Raw genomic sequence first — 20,180 nt, forward strand, 5'->3', positions numbered from 1 at the left:
ATGTCAGAGAGCATTTTGCCTATGTTTTCCTCTAGGAGTTTTATAGTTTCTGGTCTTACATTTAGATCTTTAATCCATTTTGAGTTTATTTTTAGGTATGGTGTTAGGAAGTGTTCTAGTTTCATTCTCCTACAAGTGGTTGACCAGTTTTCCCAGCACCACTTGTTAAAGAGATTGTCTTTTTTCTCCATTTTATATTCTTGCCTCCTTTGTCGAAGATAAGGTGTCCATAGGTGCGTGGGTTTATCTCTGAGCTTTCTATTTTGTTCCATTGATCTATATTTCTATCTTTGTGCCAGTACCATACTTTCTTGATGACTGTGGCTTTGTAGTAGAGCCTGAAGTCAGGCAGATTGATTTCTCCAGTTCCATTCTTCTTTCTCAAGATTGCTTTGGCTATTCGAGGTTTCTTATATTTCCATGCAAATTGTGAAATGATCTGTTCTAGTTCTGTGAAAAATACCATTGGTAGCTTGATAGGGATTGCATTGAATCTATAGATTGCTTTGGGTTGTATACTCATTTTCACTATATTAATTCTTCCAATCCATGAACACGGTATATTTCTCCATCTGTTTGTGTCCTCTTTGATTTCTTTCATCAGTGTTTTATAGTTTTATATATACAAGTATTTTGTTTCTTTAGGTAGATATATTCCTAAATATTTTATTCTTTTTGTTGCAATGGTGAATGGTATTGTTTCCTTCATTTCTCTTTCTATTTTCTCATTATTGGTGTATAGGAATGCAAGGGATTTCTGTGTGTTAATTTTATATCCTGCAACTTTACTATATTCATTGATTAGCTCTAGTAATTTTCTGGTAGAATCTTTAGGGTTTTCTTTGTAGAGGATCATGTCATCTGCAAACAGTGAGAGTTTTACTTCTTTTCCTATCTGTATTCCTTTTATTTCTTTTTCCGCTCTGATTGCTGTGGCCAAAACTTCCAAAACTATGTTGAATAGTAGTGGTGAAAGTGGGCATCCTTGCCTTGTTCCTGACTTTAGGGGAAATGCTTTCAATTTTTCACCATTGAGGATAATGTTTGCTCTGGGTTTGTCATATATAGCTTTTATTATGTTGAGGTATGTTCCTTCTATTCCTGCTTTCTGGAGGGTTTTTATCATAAATGGATGTTGAATTTTGTCAAAGGCTTTTTCCGCATCTATTGAGATAATCATATGGTTTTTATCTTTCAATTTGTTAATGTGGTGTATTACATTGATTGATTTGCGGATGTTAAAGAAACCTTGCATTCCTGGGATAAAGCCCACTTGGTCATGATGTATGATCTTTTTAATATGATGTTGGATTCTGTTTGCTAGAATTTTATTAAGGATTTTTGCATCTATGTTCATCAGTGATATTGGCCTGTAGTTTTCTTTTTTTGTGGCATCTTTGTCTGGTTTTGGAATTAGGGTGATGGTGGCCTCATAGAATGAGTTTGGAAGTTTACCGTCTTCTTCAATTTTCTGGAAGAATTTGAGTAGGATAGGTGTTAGCTCTTCTCTAAATTTTTGGTAGAATTCTGCTGTGAAGCCATCTGGTCCTGGGCTTTTGTTTGCTGGAAGATTTCTGATTACAGTTTCGATTTCCGTGCTTGTGATGGGTCTGTTAAGATCTTCTATTTCTTCCTGGTTCCGTTTTGGAAAGTTATACTTTTCTAAGAATTTGTCCATTTCTTCCAAGTTGTCCATTTTATTGGCATACAGCTGTTGGTAGTAGTCTCTTATGATCCTTTGTATTTCTGCGTATTCTGTTGTGATCGCTCCATTTTCATTTCTAATTTTGTTGATCTGATTCTTCTCCCATTGTTTCTTGATGAGTCTGGCTAATGGCTTGTCGATTTTGTTTATCTTCTTGAAAAACCAGCTTTTAGTTTTGTTGATTTTTGCTATGGTCTCTTTTGTTTCTTTTGCATTTATTTCTGCCCTAATTTTTAAGATTTCTTTCCTTCTACTGACCCTGGGATTCTTCATTTCTTCCTTCTCTAGTTGCTTTAGGTGTAGAGTTAGTTTATTTATTTGATTTTTTTCTTGTTTCTTGAGGTAAGCCTGTATTGCTGTATCCCCTTAGCATTGCTTTTACAGTGTCCCATAGGTTTTGGGTTGTTGTGTTTTCATTTTCATACGTTTCTATGCATAATTTGATTTCTTTTTTGATTTCTTCTGTGATTTGTTGGTTATTCAGAAGCGTGTTGTTTAGCCTCCATATGTTGGAATTTTTAATAGTTTTTCTCCTGTAATTGAGGTCTAACCTTACTGCATTGTGGTCAGAGAAGATGGCTGGGATGATTTCAATTTTTTGGAATTTATCAAGGCTAGATTTATGGCCCAGGATGTGATCTATCCTGGAGAAGGTTCAATGTGCACTTGAGAAAAAGGTGAAATTTGTTGTTTTGGGGTGGAAAGTCCTGTAAATATCAATTAAATCTAATTTGTCTATTGTATCATTTAAAGTTTGTGTTTCCTTGTTAATTTTCTGTTTAGTTGATCTATCCATGTGTGTGAGTGGAGTATTAAAGTCTCCCACTATTATTGTGTTATTATTAATTTCCCCTTTCATACTTGTTAGTATTTGCCTTATATATTGTGGTGCTCCTATGTTGGGTGCATATATATTCATAATTGTTACATCTTCTTCTTGGATTGACCCTTTGATCATTATGTAGTGTCCTTCTTTGTCCCTTTTCACATCCTTTATTTTAAAGTCTATTTTATCCGAAATGAGTATTGCAACTCCTGCTTTCTTTTCGTCTCCGTTTGCATGAAATATGTTTTTCCATCCCTTCACTTTCAGTCTGTATGTGTCCCTAGTTTTGAGGTGGGTCTCTTGTAGACAGCATATATAGGGGTCTTGTTTTTGTATCCATTCAGCAAGCCTTTGTCTTTTGGTTGGGGCATTCAACCCATTTACATTTAAGGTAATTATTGATAAGTATGATCCCGTTGCCATTTACTTTGTTGTTTTGAGTTCGTGTTGAAACATCCTTTCTGTGTTTCCTGTTTAGAGAAGATCCTTTAGCATTTATTGGAGAGCTGGTTTGGTGGTGCTGAATTCCCTCAGCTCTTGCTTGTCTGTAAAGCTTTTGAATTCTCCTTCATATCTGAATGAGATCCTTGCTGGTTACAGTAATCTGGGCTGTAGATTATTCTCTTTCATTACATTAAGTATGTCCTGCCATTCCCTTCTAGCCTGAAGAGTTTCTATTGAAAGATCAGCTATTATCCTTATGGGGATCCCCTTGTGTGTTATTTGTTGTTTTTCCCTTGCTGGTTTTAATATTTGTTCTTCGTGTTTGATCTTTGTTAATTTGATTAATATGTGTCTTGGGGTGTTTCACCTTGGGTTTATCCTGTTTGGGACTCTCTGGGTTTCTTGGACTTCTGTGACTATTTCCTTCCCCATTTTAGGGAAATTTTCAACTATTATCTCCTCGAGTATTTTTTCATGGCCTTTCCTTTTATCTTCTTCTTCTGGGACTCCTACGATTCGAATGTTGGGGCGTTTCATATTGTCCCAGAGGTCCCTGAGGTTTTCCTCATTTCTTTTGATTCTTTTTTCTTTTTTCCTCTCTGCTTCGTTTATTTCCACCATTCTATCTTCTACCTCACTTACCCTATCTTCTGCCTCCATTATTCTACTGTTGGTTCCCTCCAGAGTGTCTTTTATCTCCTTTATTTCATTATTCATTATATATTGACTTCTTTTTATTTCTTCTAGGTCCTTGATAAATATTTCTTGCATCTTCTCAATCCTTGTCTCCAGGCTATTTATCTGTAACTCCATTTTGCTTTCAAGATTTTGGATCATTTTTATTATCATTATTCTAAATTCTTTTTCAGATAGATTCCCTATCTCCTCCTCTTTTGTTTGGTTTGGTGGGCATTTCTCATTTTCCTTTGCTTGCTGAGTATTTCTCTGCCTTTTCATCTTGTTTAGATTGCTGTGTTTGGCGTGGCCTTTTTATATTCTGGTAGTTTGAAGTTCCTCTTTATTGTGGAGGTTCCTCACTGTGGGTGGGGTTGGACGGGTGGCTTGTCAAGGTTTTCTGGATGAGGGAGCTTGTGTCGGTGTTCTGGTGGTTGGAGCTGGATTTCTTCTCTCTAGAGTGCAATGGAGTGTCCAGTATTGAGTTTTGAGATGTCTATGGATTTGGTGTGCCTCTGGGAAGCCTGTATATTGATGCTCAGGGCTATTTTCCTGCGTTGCTGGAGAATTTGTGTGGTATGTCTTGCTCTGGAACTTATTGGCTCTTGGGTGGAGCTTGGTTTCAGTGTATATGTGGAGGCTATTGGATGATCTCTTATTAATTAATGTTTCCCCTGGCTTTCAGCCTTATTCTTGCAGTAGCCTCAAGACTTCTCCATCCATACAGCATTGATAATAAAACTTTTAGGTTAATGGTGAAAAGATTCTCCACAGTGAGGGATACGCAGAAAAGTTCACTGAGTTACATGGAGAGGTGAAGTGGGGGGGGTGGGAGTTGGAGGTGACCAGGAGGAGAAGAGGGGGACTCAAACGTGGAGAGAGCAGTCTAGCCAGTAAGCACTTCCCTCTGTGCTCTCCACAGTCTGGAACCCTCAGAGCGGTTCACAGAGATACAAAGAGAGCGGGGAGGAAGGTAATAGAGGTGAGCATGAGTAGAAAGGGAGGAATCAAGAGGGGACAGAGAGATCTGGGCAGTATTCTGTTCCCAAAGTGTTCTCCGGTACCCAGAACACCCTCAGAGATTCACAGAATTGGGTTGAGAAGAGAAGGAGGAGGGGGGGAGATAGAGGTTCCCTGGGGGAGAAGAAAGAGCGTCAATAGGGGGAGAGAGTAATCAAGCCAGTAATCACACTCTTGAGTAAAAATGGGTACTAAAGATTGGATTCTTAAATGTACAAAATTGATATCAAATATGTAAAACAAAGATTAAAAATCTAGAGATTAGACTCTTATAAAACATACAATATAAAAAAAAAGAAAAAAGAAAACAGTGTAAAAAGAAAAAAACAGTAAAACAGTAAAAAAAGAAAACATAAAAGGTATAAGATATATGTATGCAGTTTGCTTTAAAAATAGGTTTGTTTTTTTTTTGCAAGGTAATAGTGGGTTATGAAAATGAAAATTAAAGGTGTAACAGAGGACTTGAAGAAAAAAGAAAGAAAAAAATTTAAAAAAATTAAAAAAAAATGATAATAGTAAAAATATATATCCCGGATTTTCTCTGGGGCTGTTGTGAGCAGTGTGGGGTCTGTTCCGTTTCAGATAGATCCTTGTTCCTGCTTATACTTTTCACGTTCTATAGGCCCTTTTCAATGCAGTCGGTGTTAACTACAAGGATTTTAATCTGTTGGCCTGTCACTTCCAATGCGCTTCCCTCTGTTTATTTGGCTTCTGTTTGGCGGTCTATTCAGTATCTAGCTTCCGCCCTGCCACAAAGGGACGGAGGTGGTCTCATTAGGTTCGCTTGTTCAGTCGTGCTGTGGGGAGGGAGGAACACTGCAAACCTGTATCACTGGCGTGTGTGTGGAGAGTTTGCAGTGTCTCGGCCGCACTGGGTTCGCCCCCGCTCACGGCGTGTGTGCTTTCCCTGTCTACCCTGCTCAGGCTGCAGGTTACTCGGCCGGGGAGTGGGCCCTGAGATGCATGCACTTTCCAGGTCTAAGCTGCTCAGGTTCAGGTTCTCGGTTACTCCACAAAGGCGCAGACTCGATTGCGCCCGCGGTTTGTCCCGTTCCCAGTCGGAGCAGCTCAGGCAGCCAGGAGTTTGGCAAACGCACTCTCCCCTGTTGGGGTGGTGCGGCTTATCACCTCCCTGGTCCCCGCCTCGGTTTACGGGCGCGCCCGGCTCCGGTGTGCTTTGTGTCGGTTCTGGGGAGCTGATCTCTGGCTGCGATCCTCCTGGCGGCTGGCGACCCTCCGGGATCTCAGGCAGTCTTTGCTTAGAAACTGGGAGCCTGTTTGCAGCTTTCTAGGGGGTGCCCTCTCTGGGGCCGAGTTTGCCCCTTTCCGGCTCTGGCTGGCCCCGCCTGCCTGCTGTGTCCGGCGGGGGATGGGGCGGTCCGCAGCCGGCTAGCTTTCCTCTGCTGTCGCTCAGTCCTTTGTTCTGTGAGCGGGCCGGAAGTGCCTTAGATTTGAGCTTTTCGCGGGATAGTTTTCTCTCTCTGGCTTTCCCACAGTTTAGGTTACTATCTCACGTTAGCTCCCTCAGATTGCCCTCAGGGCGTTCGGGCCCAGTCCTTACCCTAAGCAGTGCCGCCTGCTCCTCTCCGTTCAACCCCCACTTGCTGGTAGCAGATGCGAGCGTCTGGGGTTCTTTGCTGGGAGTTGCTTTTAGGCACGTAATCTGTGGGTTTTATTTATTTTTTCTCCCAGTTATGTTGCCCTCCGAGATTCGAAATCTTCCCCCAAACCCGCCGGTGAGAGGGTTTCCTGGTGCTTGGAAATTTCTCCTCTTTTACGACTCCCTCCCCAGGACGGGTCTTGTCCCTAACTCTTTAGTCTCTCTTTTTATCTTTTATAATTTCTCCTACCTGCTTTCGAAGATAATGCGCTGTCTTTCTGGATGCCTGACGTCCTCTGTCAGCGTTCAGAAGTAGTTTTGTGAAGTTTGCTCAGCGTTCAGATGTTCTTTCGATAAATTTGTGGAGGAGAGAGTGGTCTCCCCATCCTATTCCTCCGCCATCTTAGCCCCCTCTATTTTTTCTCTTTGTGATCTCAGCAATAAGCCTAGAAATTATATTTTATATATTATAAAAATCTAGTTCAAATTAATACCAGCTTAATTCAATTGTATGCAAAAAGCTTGCTTCTATAAAACTGTATTATTTCCCCCATTTGTGCCATTCTCTCTTCCAGAGTTTATTGTTTTTTCATTTTTTGTTGTTTGTTTACTTATGTTTTGAAATTAATTTTGTAAAGTCTGTATTCTATGTCTTATGTGGTCACTGAAGCCTCTGCTCAGTTAATATATATGCCAACTAATGATTGGACAAAGATTTTCAAACACCTGGATCCGATAAGTCTCTCAGTCTTTGCCAGGGGTTTTTTGTGTATATGTGTTATGGCCTATTTCAATGTCTGCTTTCTCAGAGCCTCTACAGAAGTCATAAGTATCAAGTCAGTGCCTTTTCAAGTCTTTTCTGAGCATGCACACCATTCTGTGAATGCACACAGCCCAGCATACTTACGGTTTCCAAATCCTCAGGGATACTTCAAAGCTTTTCAAAACCCCTGTGGACATCTCATTCTACAGCTTTTCATTTTAAGATTTTTAGTTAGCCTAATATTTGTCCAATTTGCTATGCATCATCTCAGGCACCTGTGAAGTTAAATTATTGCCTTTGATTGTTCCTGACAAATGTCCCTGAGGGAAAAGGCTTTCCCACTGGACAAACTTTGAGTCAAGTCAAATAAAGACAACTTAGCAAGGAAAGGCTACCAGCAAATCACCAGAGAAGGCAAATAGTGAAAAGTATCTGGGGAGAAAGCTTTGAAAAAATTTGCTTCCCATTCTTCCACCCCTAGTGGCCACCAGGCTGATAGTTTTTACCGTAAGTTGGATGTCTTGGAGTTCAAGAATACTATAGAGATGGAAGTAGAGGGCGGAAATAGGGCAACTAATGACAATAAACACTATTCTCACTGTGATTCAGCTGTTTTTTCCCTTGAGTCTCTTGACTTGCCTAATTGCTTCAAATTTTTTATTAATTTCAAGAGTTCTGAAAAAGCTTATTCTTATTTTTTTTTAATAAATTTATTTATTTTAGTTAGGGGCTAAGTACTTTACAATATTGTAGTGGTTTTTGCCATACATTGACATGAATCAGGCATGGGTTTACATGTGTTCCCCATCCTGAACCCCCCTACCACCTCCCTCCCCATCCCATCCCTCTGGGTCATCCCATTGCCCCAGCCCTGAGCATTTGTCTCATGCATCGAACCTGGAATGGTGTTCTGTTTCACACATGCTTCAATGCTATTTTCTCAGAACGTCCCACCCTCACCTTCTCCCTCAGAGTCCATAAGACTATTCTATGCATCTGTGTCTCTTATTCTGTCTCACATATAGGGTTAGCATTACCATCTTTCAAATTACATATATATGCATTAGTATATTGTATTGGTGTTTTTCTTTCTGGCTTACTTTACTCTGTATAATGGGCTCCAGTTTCATCCATCTCAATAGAACTGATTCAAATGTATTCTTTTCAATGGCTGAGTAATAGTCCATTGTGTATATGTACCAAGGCTTCCTTATCCATTCAGCTTAAATCAGTGTTCTCCATTGATTTTAAGGATTAGAGAATTTTCAGAGGACCTTAATCAGCCATTTTAAGCAAAAGTACCTTGCTTACATTTTAAACATAGTTAACTGTGCTAACCCCTTTGTGGATCACAGCCTTGTCATGGTCAAGAGGCTTGCATAACTCAATGAAACTATGAGCCATGCCACACAGGGCCACACAAGATATGGCCACTGGAGAAGGGGATGGCAAACCACTCCAGTATTCTTGCCTTGAGAACCTCATGAAAGGTACAAAAAGGCAAAAAGATATGACACCAGAAGATGAAACCCCAGGTTGGAAGGTGTCCAATATGTTACTGGAGAAGGTCAGTTCAGTTCAGTCACTCAGTCGTGTCCGACTCTTTGCGACCACATGAATCGCAGCACGCCAGGCCTTCCTGTCCATCAACAAATCCTGGAGTTTACCCAAACTCATCGCCATCGAGTCGGTGATGCCATCCAGCCATGTCATCCTCTGTCGTCCCCTACTCGTCCTGCCCCCAATCCTTCCCAGCATCAGGGTCTTTTCCAATGAGTCAACTCTTCGCATCAGGTGGTCAAAGTATTGGAGTTTCAGCTTCAACATCAGTCCTTCCAATGAACACCCAGGACTGATCTCCTTTAGGATGGACTGGTTGGATCTCCTTGCAGTGCAGGGGACTCTCAAGAGTCTTCCCCAACACCACAGTTCAAAAGCATCAATTCTTTGGTGCTCAGCTTTCTTCATGGTCCAACTCTCACATCCATACATGACTACTGGAAAAACCATAGCATTGACTAGACGGACCTTTGTTGGCAAAGTAATGCCTCTGCTAGGTTGGTCATAACTTTCCTTCCAAGGAGTAAGTATCTTTTAATTTCATGGCTGCATTCACCATCTGCAGTGATTGGGAGCCCCAAAAATAAAGTCTGACACTGTTTCCATTGTTTCCTCATCTATTTCCCATGAAGTGATGGGACCAGATGCCATGATCTTAGTTTTCTGAATGTTGAGCTTTAAGCCAACTTTTTCACTCTCCTCTCTCACTTTCATCAAGAGACTTTTTGGTTCCTCTTCACTTTCTGCCATAAGGGTGGTGTCATCTGCATATCTGAGGTTATTGGTATTTCTTCCAGCAATCTTGATTCCAGCTTGTGTTTCTTCCAGCCCAGCGTTTCTCATGATGTACTCTGTATATAAGTTAAATAAGGACCCAGAGATCAAATTGCCAACATCCACTGGATCATCGAAAAAGCAAGAGAGTTCCAGAAAAACATCTATGTCTGCTTTATTGACTATGCCAAAGCCTTTGACTGTGTGGACCACGATAAACTGTGGAAAATTCTGAAAGAGATGGGAATACCAGACTACCTGACTTGTCTCTTGAGAAACCTGTATGCAGGTCAGGAAACAACAGTTAGAACTGGACATGGAACAACAGACTGGTTCCAAATACGAAAAGGAGTACCTCAAGGCTGTATATTGTCACCCTGCTTATTTAACTTATACTGGAGAGGAGCAGAGGGCAATTACTACCAGCTCCAGAAAGAATGTGGTGGCTGGGACAAAGCAGTAAAGATGTTCAGTTGTGGATATGTCTGGTGGTGAAAATAAAGTATAATGCTCTAAAGAACAATATTACATAGGAATGTGGAATGTTAGGTCCATGAATCAAGGTAAATTTGACATGGTCAAGCAGGAGATGGTAAGCGTGAACATCAACGTCTTAGGAACAGGTGAATTAAAATGGATGGGAATGGGTGAATTTAATTCAGATGACCATTTTAACTACTACTGTGGGCAAAATCTCCTTCTCCAGGAGTAGCCCTGGAGAAGGAAATGGCAACCCACTCCAGTATTCTTGCCTGGAAAATCCCATGGATAGAGAAGACTGGTAGGCTACAGTCCATGGGGTCGCAAAGAGTCGGACACGACTGAGCGACTTCACTTCACTTCATAGTCAACAGAAGAGTCTGAAATGAAGTGCTTGGATGCAGTCTCAAAAATTACAGAATGATCTTGGTTCGTTTCCAAGACTAACCCTTCAACATTACAGTAACCCAAGTCTATGTCCCAACCACTGATGCCAAAGAATCTGAAGTTGACAAGTTCTATGAAGACTTACAAGACCTTCTAGAACTAACACCAAAAAAATGTCCTTTTCATTATCAGGGATTGGAATACAAAAGGAGGAAGTCAAAAGATACCTGGAGAAACAGGCAAGTTTGGCCTTGGAGTACAAAATGAAGCAGGGCAAAGGCTAACAGAATTTTGTCAAGAGAACACATTGGTCATAGCAAACACCCTCTTCCAACAACACAAGAGAAGACTCTACACATGGACATCACCAGATGGTCAATACCAAAATCAGATTGATTATATTATTTGCAGCCAAAGATGGAGAAGCTCTATACAGTCAGCAAAAACAAGACCAGGAGCTGAATGTGGCTCAGATCATGAGCTCCTTATTGACAAATTCAGACTTGAATTAAAGAAAGTAGGAAAAACCACTACACTATCCAGGTATGACCTAAATCAAGTCCCTTATGATTATACAGTGGAGGCAACAAAAAGATTCAAGGGATTAGATATGATAGACAGAGTGCCTGAAGAACTGTGGATGGAAGTTCGTGACATTGTACAGGAGCCAGTGATCAAGACCATCTCCAAGAAAAATAAAGGCAAAATGGTTGTTTGAGAAGGCCTTGCAAATAGCTGAGAAAAGAAGAGAAGCTAAAGACAAAGGAGAAAAGATATACCCATCTGAATACTGAGTTCCAAAGAATAACAAGGAGAGAAAAGAAAGCCTTCCTCAGTGATCAATACGAAGAAATAAAGGAAAACAACAGAATGATTAAGACTAGAGATCTCTTCAAGGAAATTAGAAATACCAAGGAAACATTTCATGCAAAGATGGGCATAATAAAGGACAGAAATGTATGGACCTAACAGAAGCAGAAGATATTAAGAAGAGGTGGCAAGAATCCACCAAAAACTACACACACAAAAAAGGTCTTAATCACTGGTATAAACATAATAATGATCACGCATCTAGAGCCAGACATCCTGGAGTGTGAAGTCAAGTGGGCCTTAGCAAGTATTATTACAAAGAAAGCTAGTAGATGTGACAGAATTCCAGCTGAACTATTTAAAATCCTAAAAGATGATGCTGTCTATGTGCTGCGCTCAATATGTCACCAAATTTGGAAAACTCAGCAGTGGCCACAAGACTGGAAAAAGTCAGTTTTCATTCCAATCTCAAAGAAGGACAATGCCAAAGAATGTTCAGACTACTGGACAATTGTGCTCATTTTGCAATCTAGTAAGGTCAAGCTCAAAATCCTTCAAACTGGGCTCCAGCAGTATGTGAACTGAGAACTTCTAGATGTACACGCAGAGTTTACAAAAGGCAGAGGAACCAGAGATCAAATTGCCAATCTTCGTTGGATCACAGGTAAATAAAGGGAGTTCTAGTAAAACATCTACTTCTCTTTCATTGACTACCCTAAAGCCTTCGACTCTGTGAAAGTGGAAGGAAGTGAAGTCGTTCAGTCGTGTTGGACTCTTTGCGACCCCACAGACTGTAGCCCATGAGGCTCCTCTGTCCACGGGATTCTCCAGGCAAGAGTACTAGAGTGGGTTGCCATTTCCTTCTCCGGAGGATCTTCCTGACCTAGGGATCAAACCTGGGTTTCCTGCATTGTAGGCAGATGCTTTACCATCTGAGCTACCAGGGAAGTCCCTTTGACTCTGTGGATCACAACAAACTATGGAACATTCTTAAAGAGATGGGTATACCAGACCACCTTATCTATCTCCTGAGAAACCTGTCTGGGGGTCGAGAAGTAACCTTTAGAATCTTACATGGAACAACTGACTGGTTAAAACTGGAAAAGGAGTATAAATCTGTATATATTGTCAGCCTGTTTATCTAACTTCTATGCAGAATACATCATGGGAAGTGCCGGGCTGGATGAATCACAAGCCAGAATCAAGGTTTCCAGGAGAAATATCAACAACTTCACATATGCAGATGATACCACTCTAACGGCAGAAAGTGAAGAGGAAATAAATAGTCTCTTGATGAAGGTGAAAGAGGAGAGTGAAAAAGCTGGCTTAAAAATTAACATTCAAAAAACTAAGATCATGGCATCTGGTCCTATCACTTCATGGCAAAGAGAAGGGGGAAAAGTGGAAGCAGTGACAGATTTTATTTTCTTGGACTACAAAATCACTGCAGATCATGACTGCAGCTGTGAAATTAAGAGACATATGCTCCTTGGAAGGGAAGCCTAAACAAACTTAGACAGAATATTAAAAAGCAAATACATCACTTTCCTCACAAAAGTCCATATAGTCAAAGCTATGGTTTTTCCAGTAGTCTTGTACAGATGTGAGAGTTGGACCGTAAAGAAGACTGAGCTCTGCAGAATTGATGCTTTCGAGTCATTGTGCTGGAGTCTTCACTCTTGAGAGTCCCTTGGAGTACAAGGAAATCAAACCAGTAAATCCTAAAGGGAATCAACCCTGAATATTCACTGTAAGGACTAATGCTGAAGCTAAAGCTTGAATACTTTGGCCACTTGATGCAAAGAGCCAACTCATTGGATAAGATCCTTATGCTGGAAAAGTTTAAAGGCAGAAAGAGAACAGATAGCACAGGATGAGATGGTTAGAAAGCATCACTGACTCAATGTACATGAATTTGAGCAAACTCTGGGAGACAGTGAAGGACAGGGAAGCCTTGTGTGCTGAAGTCCATGGGTTCACAAAGAAGTGAACACGACTTAGCAACTGAACAACAAAGTGTGCTAAATTTGATCTGGAATTATAAAAGCAGTAAATGCATGAATAATTCTTGTTGAAAGATATATTTTGATAAAATTATACTATACTATTTTATACTATAAAATGATACAAATTAAGTGTCTGTTAGTCACTCACTCTTTGCAACCCCATGGAATGCAGCCCACCAGGCTCCTCTGTCCATGGGATTCTCCAGGCAAGAATACTGGAGTGGGTAGTCATTTCCTTCTCATTAAGTAGCAATTCTCAAAAAGTAAATGAATACTTTTGATTTTTTATAGCCTTGCATTTTGTATACTATCTAAATCTATATCTAAGATGAATTTCGGGCACAAGAATAAAATTTAACCTCTTCTATTTTAAACTTTGGCAAGTGTGTTGTTTGTTTTATCCATGTATTTTCCATTAATAATAAAATACTTTTCACAAACTTATTCCACTTTATTTCAGAGTATTAAATTAGTGCTTCTCCAATTTTATTTCAGTTGTCCCATCTACAAAAATCCCTGCCTCTAACAGGACTAAAAATTAAGTTCCTATTCTAGATATTCAATTCTAAGTGCTTTCATTTAATTTTTCTTACTCCACAATGTCTTGGGCACCAGAATATACAGCAGGATTCTGCATTAAGTAAACAATGGTGCCCCACAAACCAGAACTGAAAGCGACACATGTACCCCAATGTTCATTGCAGCACTGTTTACAATAGCTGGGACATGGAAGCAACCTAGATGTCCATTAGCAGATGAATGGATAAGAAAGTTGTGATACATATACACAATGGAATATTGCTCAGCTATTTAAAAGAACATTTGAATCAGTTCTAATGAGATGGATGAAACTGGAGCCTATTATAGAGAGTGAAGTAAGTCAGAAAGGAAAACACCAATACAGTATATTAATGCATATATATGGAATTTAGAAAGATGATAATTATGATCCTATAGGCAGAGACAGCAGAAGAGACAAAGATATAAAGAACAGACTTTTGGACTCTGTGGTAGAAGGCAAGGGTGAGATGATTTGAGAGAATAGCATTGAAACATGTGTATTACCATATGTGAAACAGATGACCAGTCCAAGTTCAATGCATGAAACAGGGCACTCAAAGCCAGTGCACTGGGACACCCAGAGGGATGGGTTGGGGAGGGAGGTAGGAGAGGGATTCAGGACGGGGGGACACATGTACACCCATGGCTGATTCATGTCAATATATGGCAAAAACCATCACAACATTGTAAAGTAATTAGCCTCTAATTAAAATAAATAATTTTTAAAAAATAATGGTGCCCCACAAGGACTACAGATGCAGTTTACACCTTTGCATTTTAGGAAATACCATCAACTAGTCCCAAGTGAAGGTTGTTTAATCTGCTTTGAAGTGGAAGGTTAGAGATAATATGTACCGCCTTTTCCTTGGGATATTGGTGAAAGGGACAGTGTAACATGAACTCCTAGAACAATGGCAGTTTCAGATAGTCAGGTTTGCTTTGTGGATGTTCTAGACTCCTAGAGTAGAAAGAAAAAAGGTTGCAGTTAAAAAACAAGGTTGCAGTTATAAAGCAGTTGAAACTATGTCATAATATGTACTGTCCTCATTCTAATCTCAGTATTCATTATTGTAATTCAATAGTCAGTCATATACTTTCTCTTAGCTGTGCACAATATATGAAGAGATTTGTTGGCTTCAATAGGGATCAAAGTCAAGTTAAATCTGGAAAATAGTACCAGTATAACCACCAAAATGCTCTGCCAGAATGGTTCCCTGAAAGTCTTGTAGCTAAAAACCTTTTTTATTACTTAAACAGAGCAATAAGAATTGAGTTTGGAGAACAATTTTTAAAATATTAAATTTGTTTCAATCAATGTTTATTGAGGCTCAATATACACAGAAACATACTAGGCACAATTGTAGGGATTAGATGAAAGAAACAGATACAGATGAAATGACATGGGGTCTCTACCCTCTGGGAATTTACATCTAAGAAAGGGAAATGTAACACCAAAAATCACACACAAGGCAAAATGTGGGAAGTACCTATGAAAGGTACCATCAGAGCACTCCAAACATGTAGAGGAGAGTTGAGAGACACAGGTTCATTTGAGATGGACCATGGAGTATGGATAGGATTTTCCACTAAGGTGAGTATAAGCATTACATGTTGGAAGAAACAGGAATCCAGAGTGACCTGTACCTTGAGTACCTGCAGGGGAGAAGTAAGTAAGACTTGGAAATTAGTTGAGGACAGATCAAGAAGGACCTTGAAGGCAAGAATAGTTTCTATTTTATTCTATGAGTAATGGGAAATTACTGGCTGATATTTTTAAAGAAAGGGACTGACATGAATGAGATTTCACCTTAGGGAATTCTGTCTTAAGGTCATGTACCAAAGGAATTATACAGCTGAGTGATAGAAGACAGGGCAGATAACAATGAGACATTGCAAGGGCCTGGATGATAATAATTTAGGGCAGGACAACACTGCAAACAAGAAAGGTTTGAATGTGCCCTAGTCCATCACCATTCCCAGGCCTCTACTCCTCTATATGTATTGTCATCTCACTATATAGCATCTAGTGAATTCTATTCAAGTTTTCTCTCCCTCTCCTGGAATTGATCTATTCTCAACCTCAGGGCCTATCTTCAGTCCCAGTACTCCTGGTCCTTGCTTTCTGTTTTCAGCACATAATCATAGGGTGTTAGAGCTCAAGATAACACAACCAATCTAACTTGACTCTAGGCTATTTGACTCTAGTTTTTTCTTTTTTTTTTAATTCTGTACACCATGATGAGGAAACTCAGAGAGGAAAGTGACTTGCCCAAAGCTGCATGTAGAGTTTGGGTATAAAAGGAAGCTGGAGGAAAACAGACTTAAGGGATTAAGATCATCACAATGTTCCTTCCTCTGGGTTACACTGCCATGTCCTCAAGCTGTTACCTCTGAGCAAACTTTAGGCAGCAGGGTTTTGGGTTGGTAGCATCCAATTATATCCAGCCCTGTTTATCAAGTTGTAGTCAGAATTGTGTGTCCTCAGCCTCTTCTAGCAACACTATATTCTCCTTAGTTAAACTTAGTCCCCAGCTATCAGAACAGGTGGTACATGGAAAGATCCTGAGAAAGCAGCACTGTGGACAGAAGGCCAAGAGGTTGGGGTCTTGAGGAAATCAGGTTACTGAGAGGACTGAGTAAAGTAGGAGCTCTTGGAGTCCCTATCAGACAGGATATAAGGGAGTAAATGAATGCCTGGTAAAACATATCTAAGAAAGTATGAAAGGAGTTTGAAGAGAGGAATGATAGGATAATGGTTTCAGATGGGAAAATATGAAGAACACAATTAGGTGTAGAGAGAAATATATGGGAGTAATGTAACTAAGAGCTGATGGCAATGATTCTCAGAAGAATCTCATTACCAAACAAATTGTATGCTGAGCCTCTTCCAATAAAGAATTAAAAAAGGAAAGTGCATTTTATTAACATTAATCTATAAAATGCAATTTTTACTTAATTCTTATTACAAAATTAATCAAAATTATCAAAAGTTAAATAACACCTGTATTTGAGGTTTTTGTTCAACCAAAATTTACACAATTTTAAAACTGCAAACAAAACATTTTTGGGCTTTCTAGATCATTGTTATGAGACCCAAGAATCCACAGGACATACCGTAAACCACCAGCTTAACACATGTCTTTTCCTTGGGTTGTTGTTGTTATTCAGTCGCTCAGTCAAGTCCAACTCTATGCAACCCCATGGACCGCAGCATGCCAGTCTCCCCTGTCCTTCACCATCACCCGGAGTTTGCTCAAATTAATGTCCATTGAGTTGGTTATGCCATCCAACCATCTCGTCCTCTGTCGTCCCCTTCTCCTCCTACCTTTAATCTTTCCCAACATCAGGGTCTTTTCCAGTGACCTGGCTCTTCTCATCAGGTGGCTAAAGTATTGGAGCTTCAGTTTCAGCATCAGTCTTTCCAATGAAAATTCAGGGTTGCAATCCAAGGGACTCTAGAGAGTCTTCTGTAGCACCACAGTTCAAAAGCATCAATTCTTTGGCACTCAGTCTTCTTTATGGTCCAACTCTCACACTGGTACATGATTACTGGAAAAACCATAGCTTTGACTATAAAGACTTTTGTTGCCAAAGTAATGTCTCTGCCTTTTAATATGCTGTCTAGGTTTGTCATAGCTTTTCTTCCAAGGAGCAATAGTAATTCACCATTTAATAAAGAACTCCAAAGAAAGGTCTTCAAGAATTGAATGAATAAATGTTTCACAGAGAAATTGCAGACAGTAGAACCTCTTTAAAAATGTCAAAGCACTGCGGGTAGTGTGGGTGGCAGATGATTTGAAAATAAATATCATACTAAATATTATAATTTTATATCTAAAAAATGAAATGGATCTTATTGTTTTATAGTATAGAATACAAAATAAAGCCTGGCAAAAGCTTCCCAGCTAGTGGGGTATATGAAAATGATAGGACATAATTATTAAAGAGAGCAACATTGTTGTAGCTAAGTCATGTCTGACTCTTTTGCAACCCCATGGACTGTAGACCACCAGGCTCCTCTGTCCATGGAATTTCCCAGGCAAGAATACTGGAGTGGGCTGCCATTTCCTTCTCCAGGGGATCTTCCTGACTCAGGGGTCAAACCTGCATCTCCTACATTGGCAGGAAGATTCTTTACCACTGAGCTGCTAAGGAAGCCCAGAGAGCAACATTTCCCTTATCAAAAAGCCATATCAAAATTCTGGTGGGGACATGAAATTTATATGTTTATCGTCTAGAGGCATGAGAATTATAAAGGATGAAAATACTATTTTAAAGCATACAATGTTCTTTTTTTATTAATTTATTTATTTTAGTTGGACACTAATTACTTTACAATATTGTAGTGGTTTTTGCCATACATTGATATGAATCAGCCATGGGTTTACATGTGTTCCCCATCCTGAATAATAGCATTACATTTGATACGGCTTTGAGAGTTCATGATTGCCAACTTATCACCATCCAAATTAACATGAGGTGTTGTATGTCCCTGAGGAAAGGGTTTATATGAAAGGAACCATGGACAAAGCAGTATTCAGGGAACAAGATTATGCACTGGAAGTGAGGGTTCAGATAAAAAGGTAGACTGGTGCTATCAAGAGCCCACTAAGGAAACTTTCTCAGTATATACATTATACATTGGTTTCTGAAACCAACCAAATTTTTTAAATCAATCTTAATGCAACATTTAATTACTGATATGCATTATAATAGCACCATCTTGTGGAATGTAGTTGAAATTCATGCATGTCTTTAGGTCGCTGCTCAGTCAGTGGTTCTCAAAGTGTGGTTCGTGGACCCCTGGTGATAAAGACATATTCAGGGAGTCCAGCTAATTTCATAATGATACTAAGATGTCATTTGCCTTTTTCAATGTGTTGAATTTGTACTGATGCAAATAGTGAGTAAAACTATGGACACTTTAGCATGAATCATGGCAATGGTCCCAAATTATGCTCTTAGTCATTATATTCTTCATTGCTATGCATTTAAGGAAAACCAAAAGCTTTTTCTACTTAAGAGTATCCTTATAAAGTAGCAAGAAAAAAATGGGGAGACAATGCTGAAAGACTCAATGTACAGCAATTCACTTTGTACACTTTGCTTCTAAGAAATTCCTCCAAGAACTGAGTGAAGCGAAGTCGCTCAGTCGTGTCCAACTCTTCATAACCCCATGGATTGTAGTCTGTCAAATTTCTCCATCCATGGAATTTCCCAGGCAAGAATACTGGAGTGGGTTGCCATTTCCATCTCCAGGGGATCTTCCCGACCCAGGGATCAAACCTGGGTCTCCAGTACTTCAGAAAGACTCTTTACCATCTGAGCTATCAGGGAATCCCTCCAGGAATTGAGGAATCTCTGCAAATAGCAGACATTTGTGAGCATTGCAGATAAGAAGCTTCTGTTTTAATCTTCTCTCCTCCACACATTAGCTTCAAGATTCAGGATTTTGAATAATCTCTGTTAAGGGGATATATCTAGGAGTTGAGAAGTTGAGAGGATTAAAGGCTAGATATAATGGCCTGGTTAAGTTGACTCTGCTAGTGCCCTCCCTTCCTCCCTGTGCCAAAGTCCCTTGTAATTTCTGACTGTTAGAAGAACCTGAAGAAGGCCAGAAAGAAGGAGGAGACTTCACAGTTAGCTGTGGTCTAGAAAATGATGGACATATGACAGAAGATGGAAACGGATAGTAACTGTTTATGAAAAATGGATATATAGCCTTAAAACAGAATGTGGACCTAAATACCCAGAATCGCACTCCTTTGTAAGATTTCTAACAAAAATAGTATGAACACAATTAATAGTTCTAATGGAGTGGTGAGTCAAAGAACCATGTTGGTGCTAGCAAAATGGCAGAATTCCTTTCACATCAAAGTGGTTTTGCAAGAGCTTTATTGATGTCAAAGAGTTCAATGGGGCTTCCCTGGTAGCTCAGATGGTAAAGAATTTGCCTGCAATGCAGGATACCCAAGTTTGATCTCTGGGTTGGGAAGATCCCCTGGAGAAGGGAATGGCAACACAGTCCAGTATTCTTGCCTGGAGAATTCCATGGACAGAGGAGCCTGGTGGGCTACAGTTCACGGGGTTGCAAAGAGTTGGACACGATTGAGAGACTAACTCTTTCACTTTCAAGACTTTAATGATGTCTAAAGAAAATATAATGATTCCTCAGCCATCTGAAGGATAGTGTTACAGCAACTAATCAAAAAGAAAAACTACAGCCTCTCCCCCTCAGTTATATTTAAACTGTCTTTATTTTCCACAATCATAATTTTTAATGATATGCCTTGTAGACCTCAAAGTACTGGAAAGAAAGCTTTCATTCAAAGGCAATTGCGTGTTCTAGTTTCATTCCTTTACACATGGTTGACCAGTTTTCTCAGCACCACTTGTTGAAGAGACTGTCTTTTCTCTATTATATATATTTTACCTCATTTGTTAAAGATAAGCTGTCTATAGGTGCATGGATTTATCTCCAGGCTTTATATATTGTTTCATTGATCTATATTTCTATTTTTGTGCCAGTACCATACTGTCTTGATGGTTATAGTATAGTATAGGCTGTA

The 20,180-nt window shown here is 39.7% G+C and overlaps 1 pseudogene; it reads left to right on the forward strand.

The window, feature by feature from the left end:
- LOC145535674 (ubiquitin-conjugating enzyme E2 variant 1 pseudogene) overlaps nt 1-19,801 on the forward strand; it is a 65,042-nt pseudogene extending 45,241 nt beyond the window's left edge.
- Nucleotides 19,802-20,180: the final 379 nt, after the last annotated feature.

Source organism: Giraffa tippelskirchi, chromosome X (assembly GCF_054371585.1).
Source record: "Giraffa tippelskirchi isolate mGirTip1 chromosome X, T2T-mGirTip1v1.2.pri, whole genome shotgun sequence".
Lineage (NCBI taxonomy): Eukaryota > Metazoa > Chordata > Mammalia > Artiodactyla > Giraffidae > Giraffa > Giraffa tippelskirchi.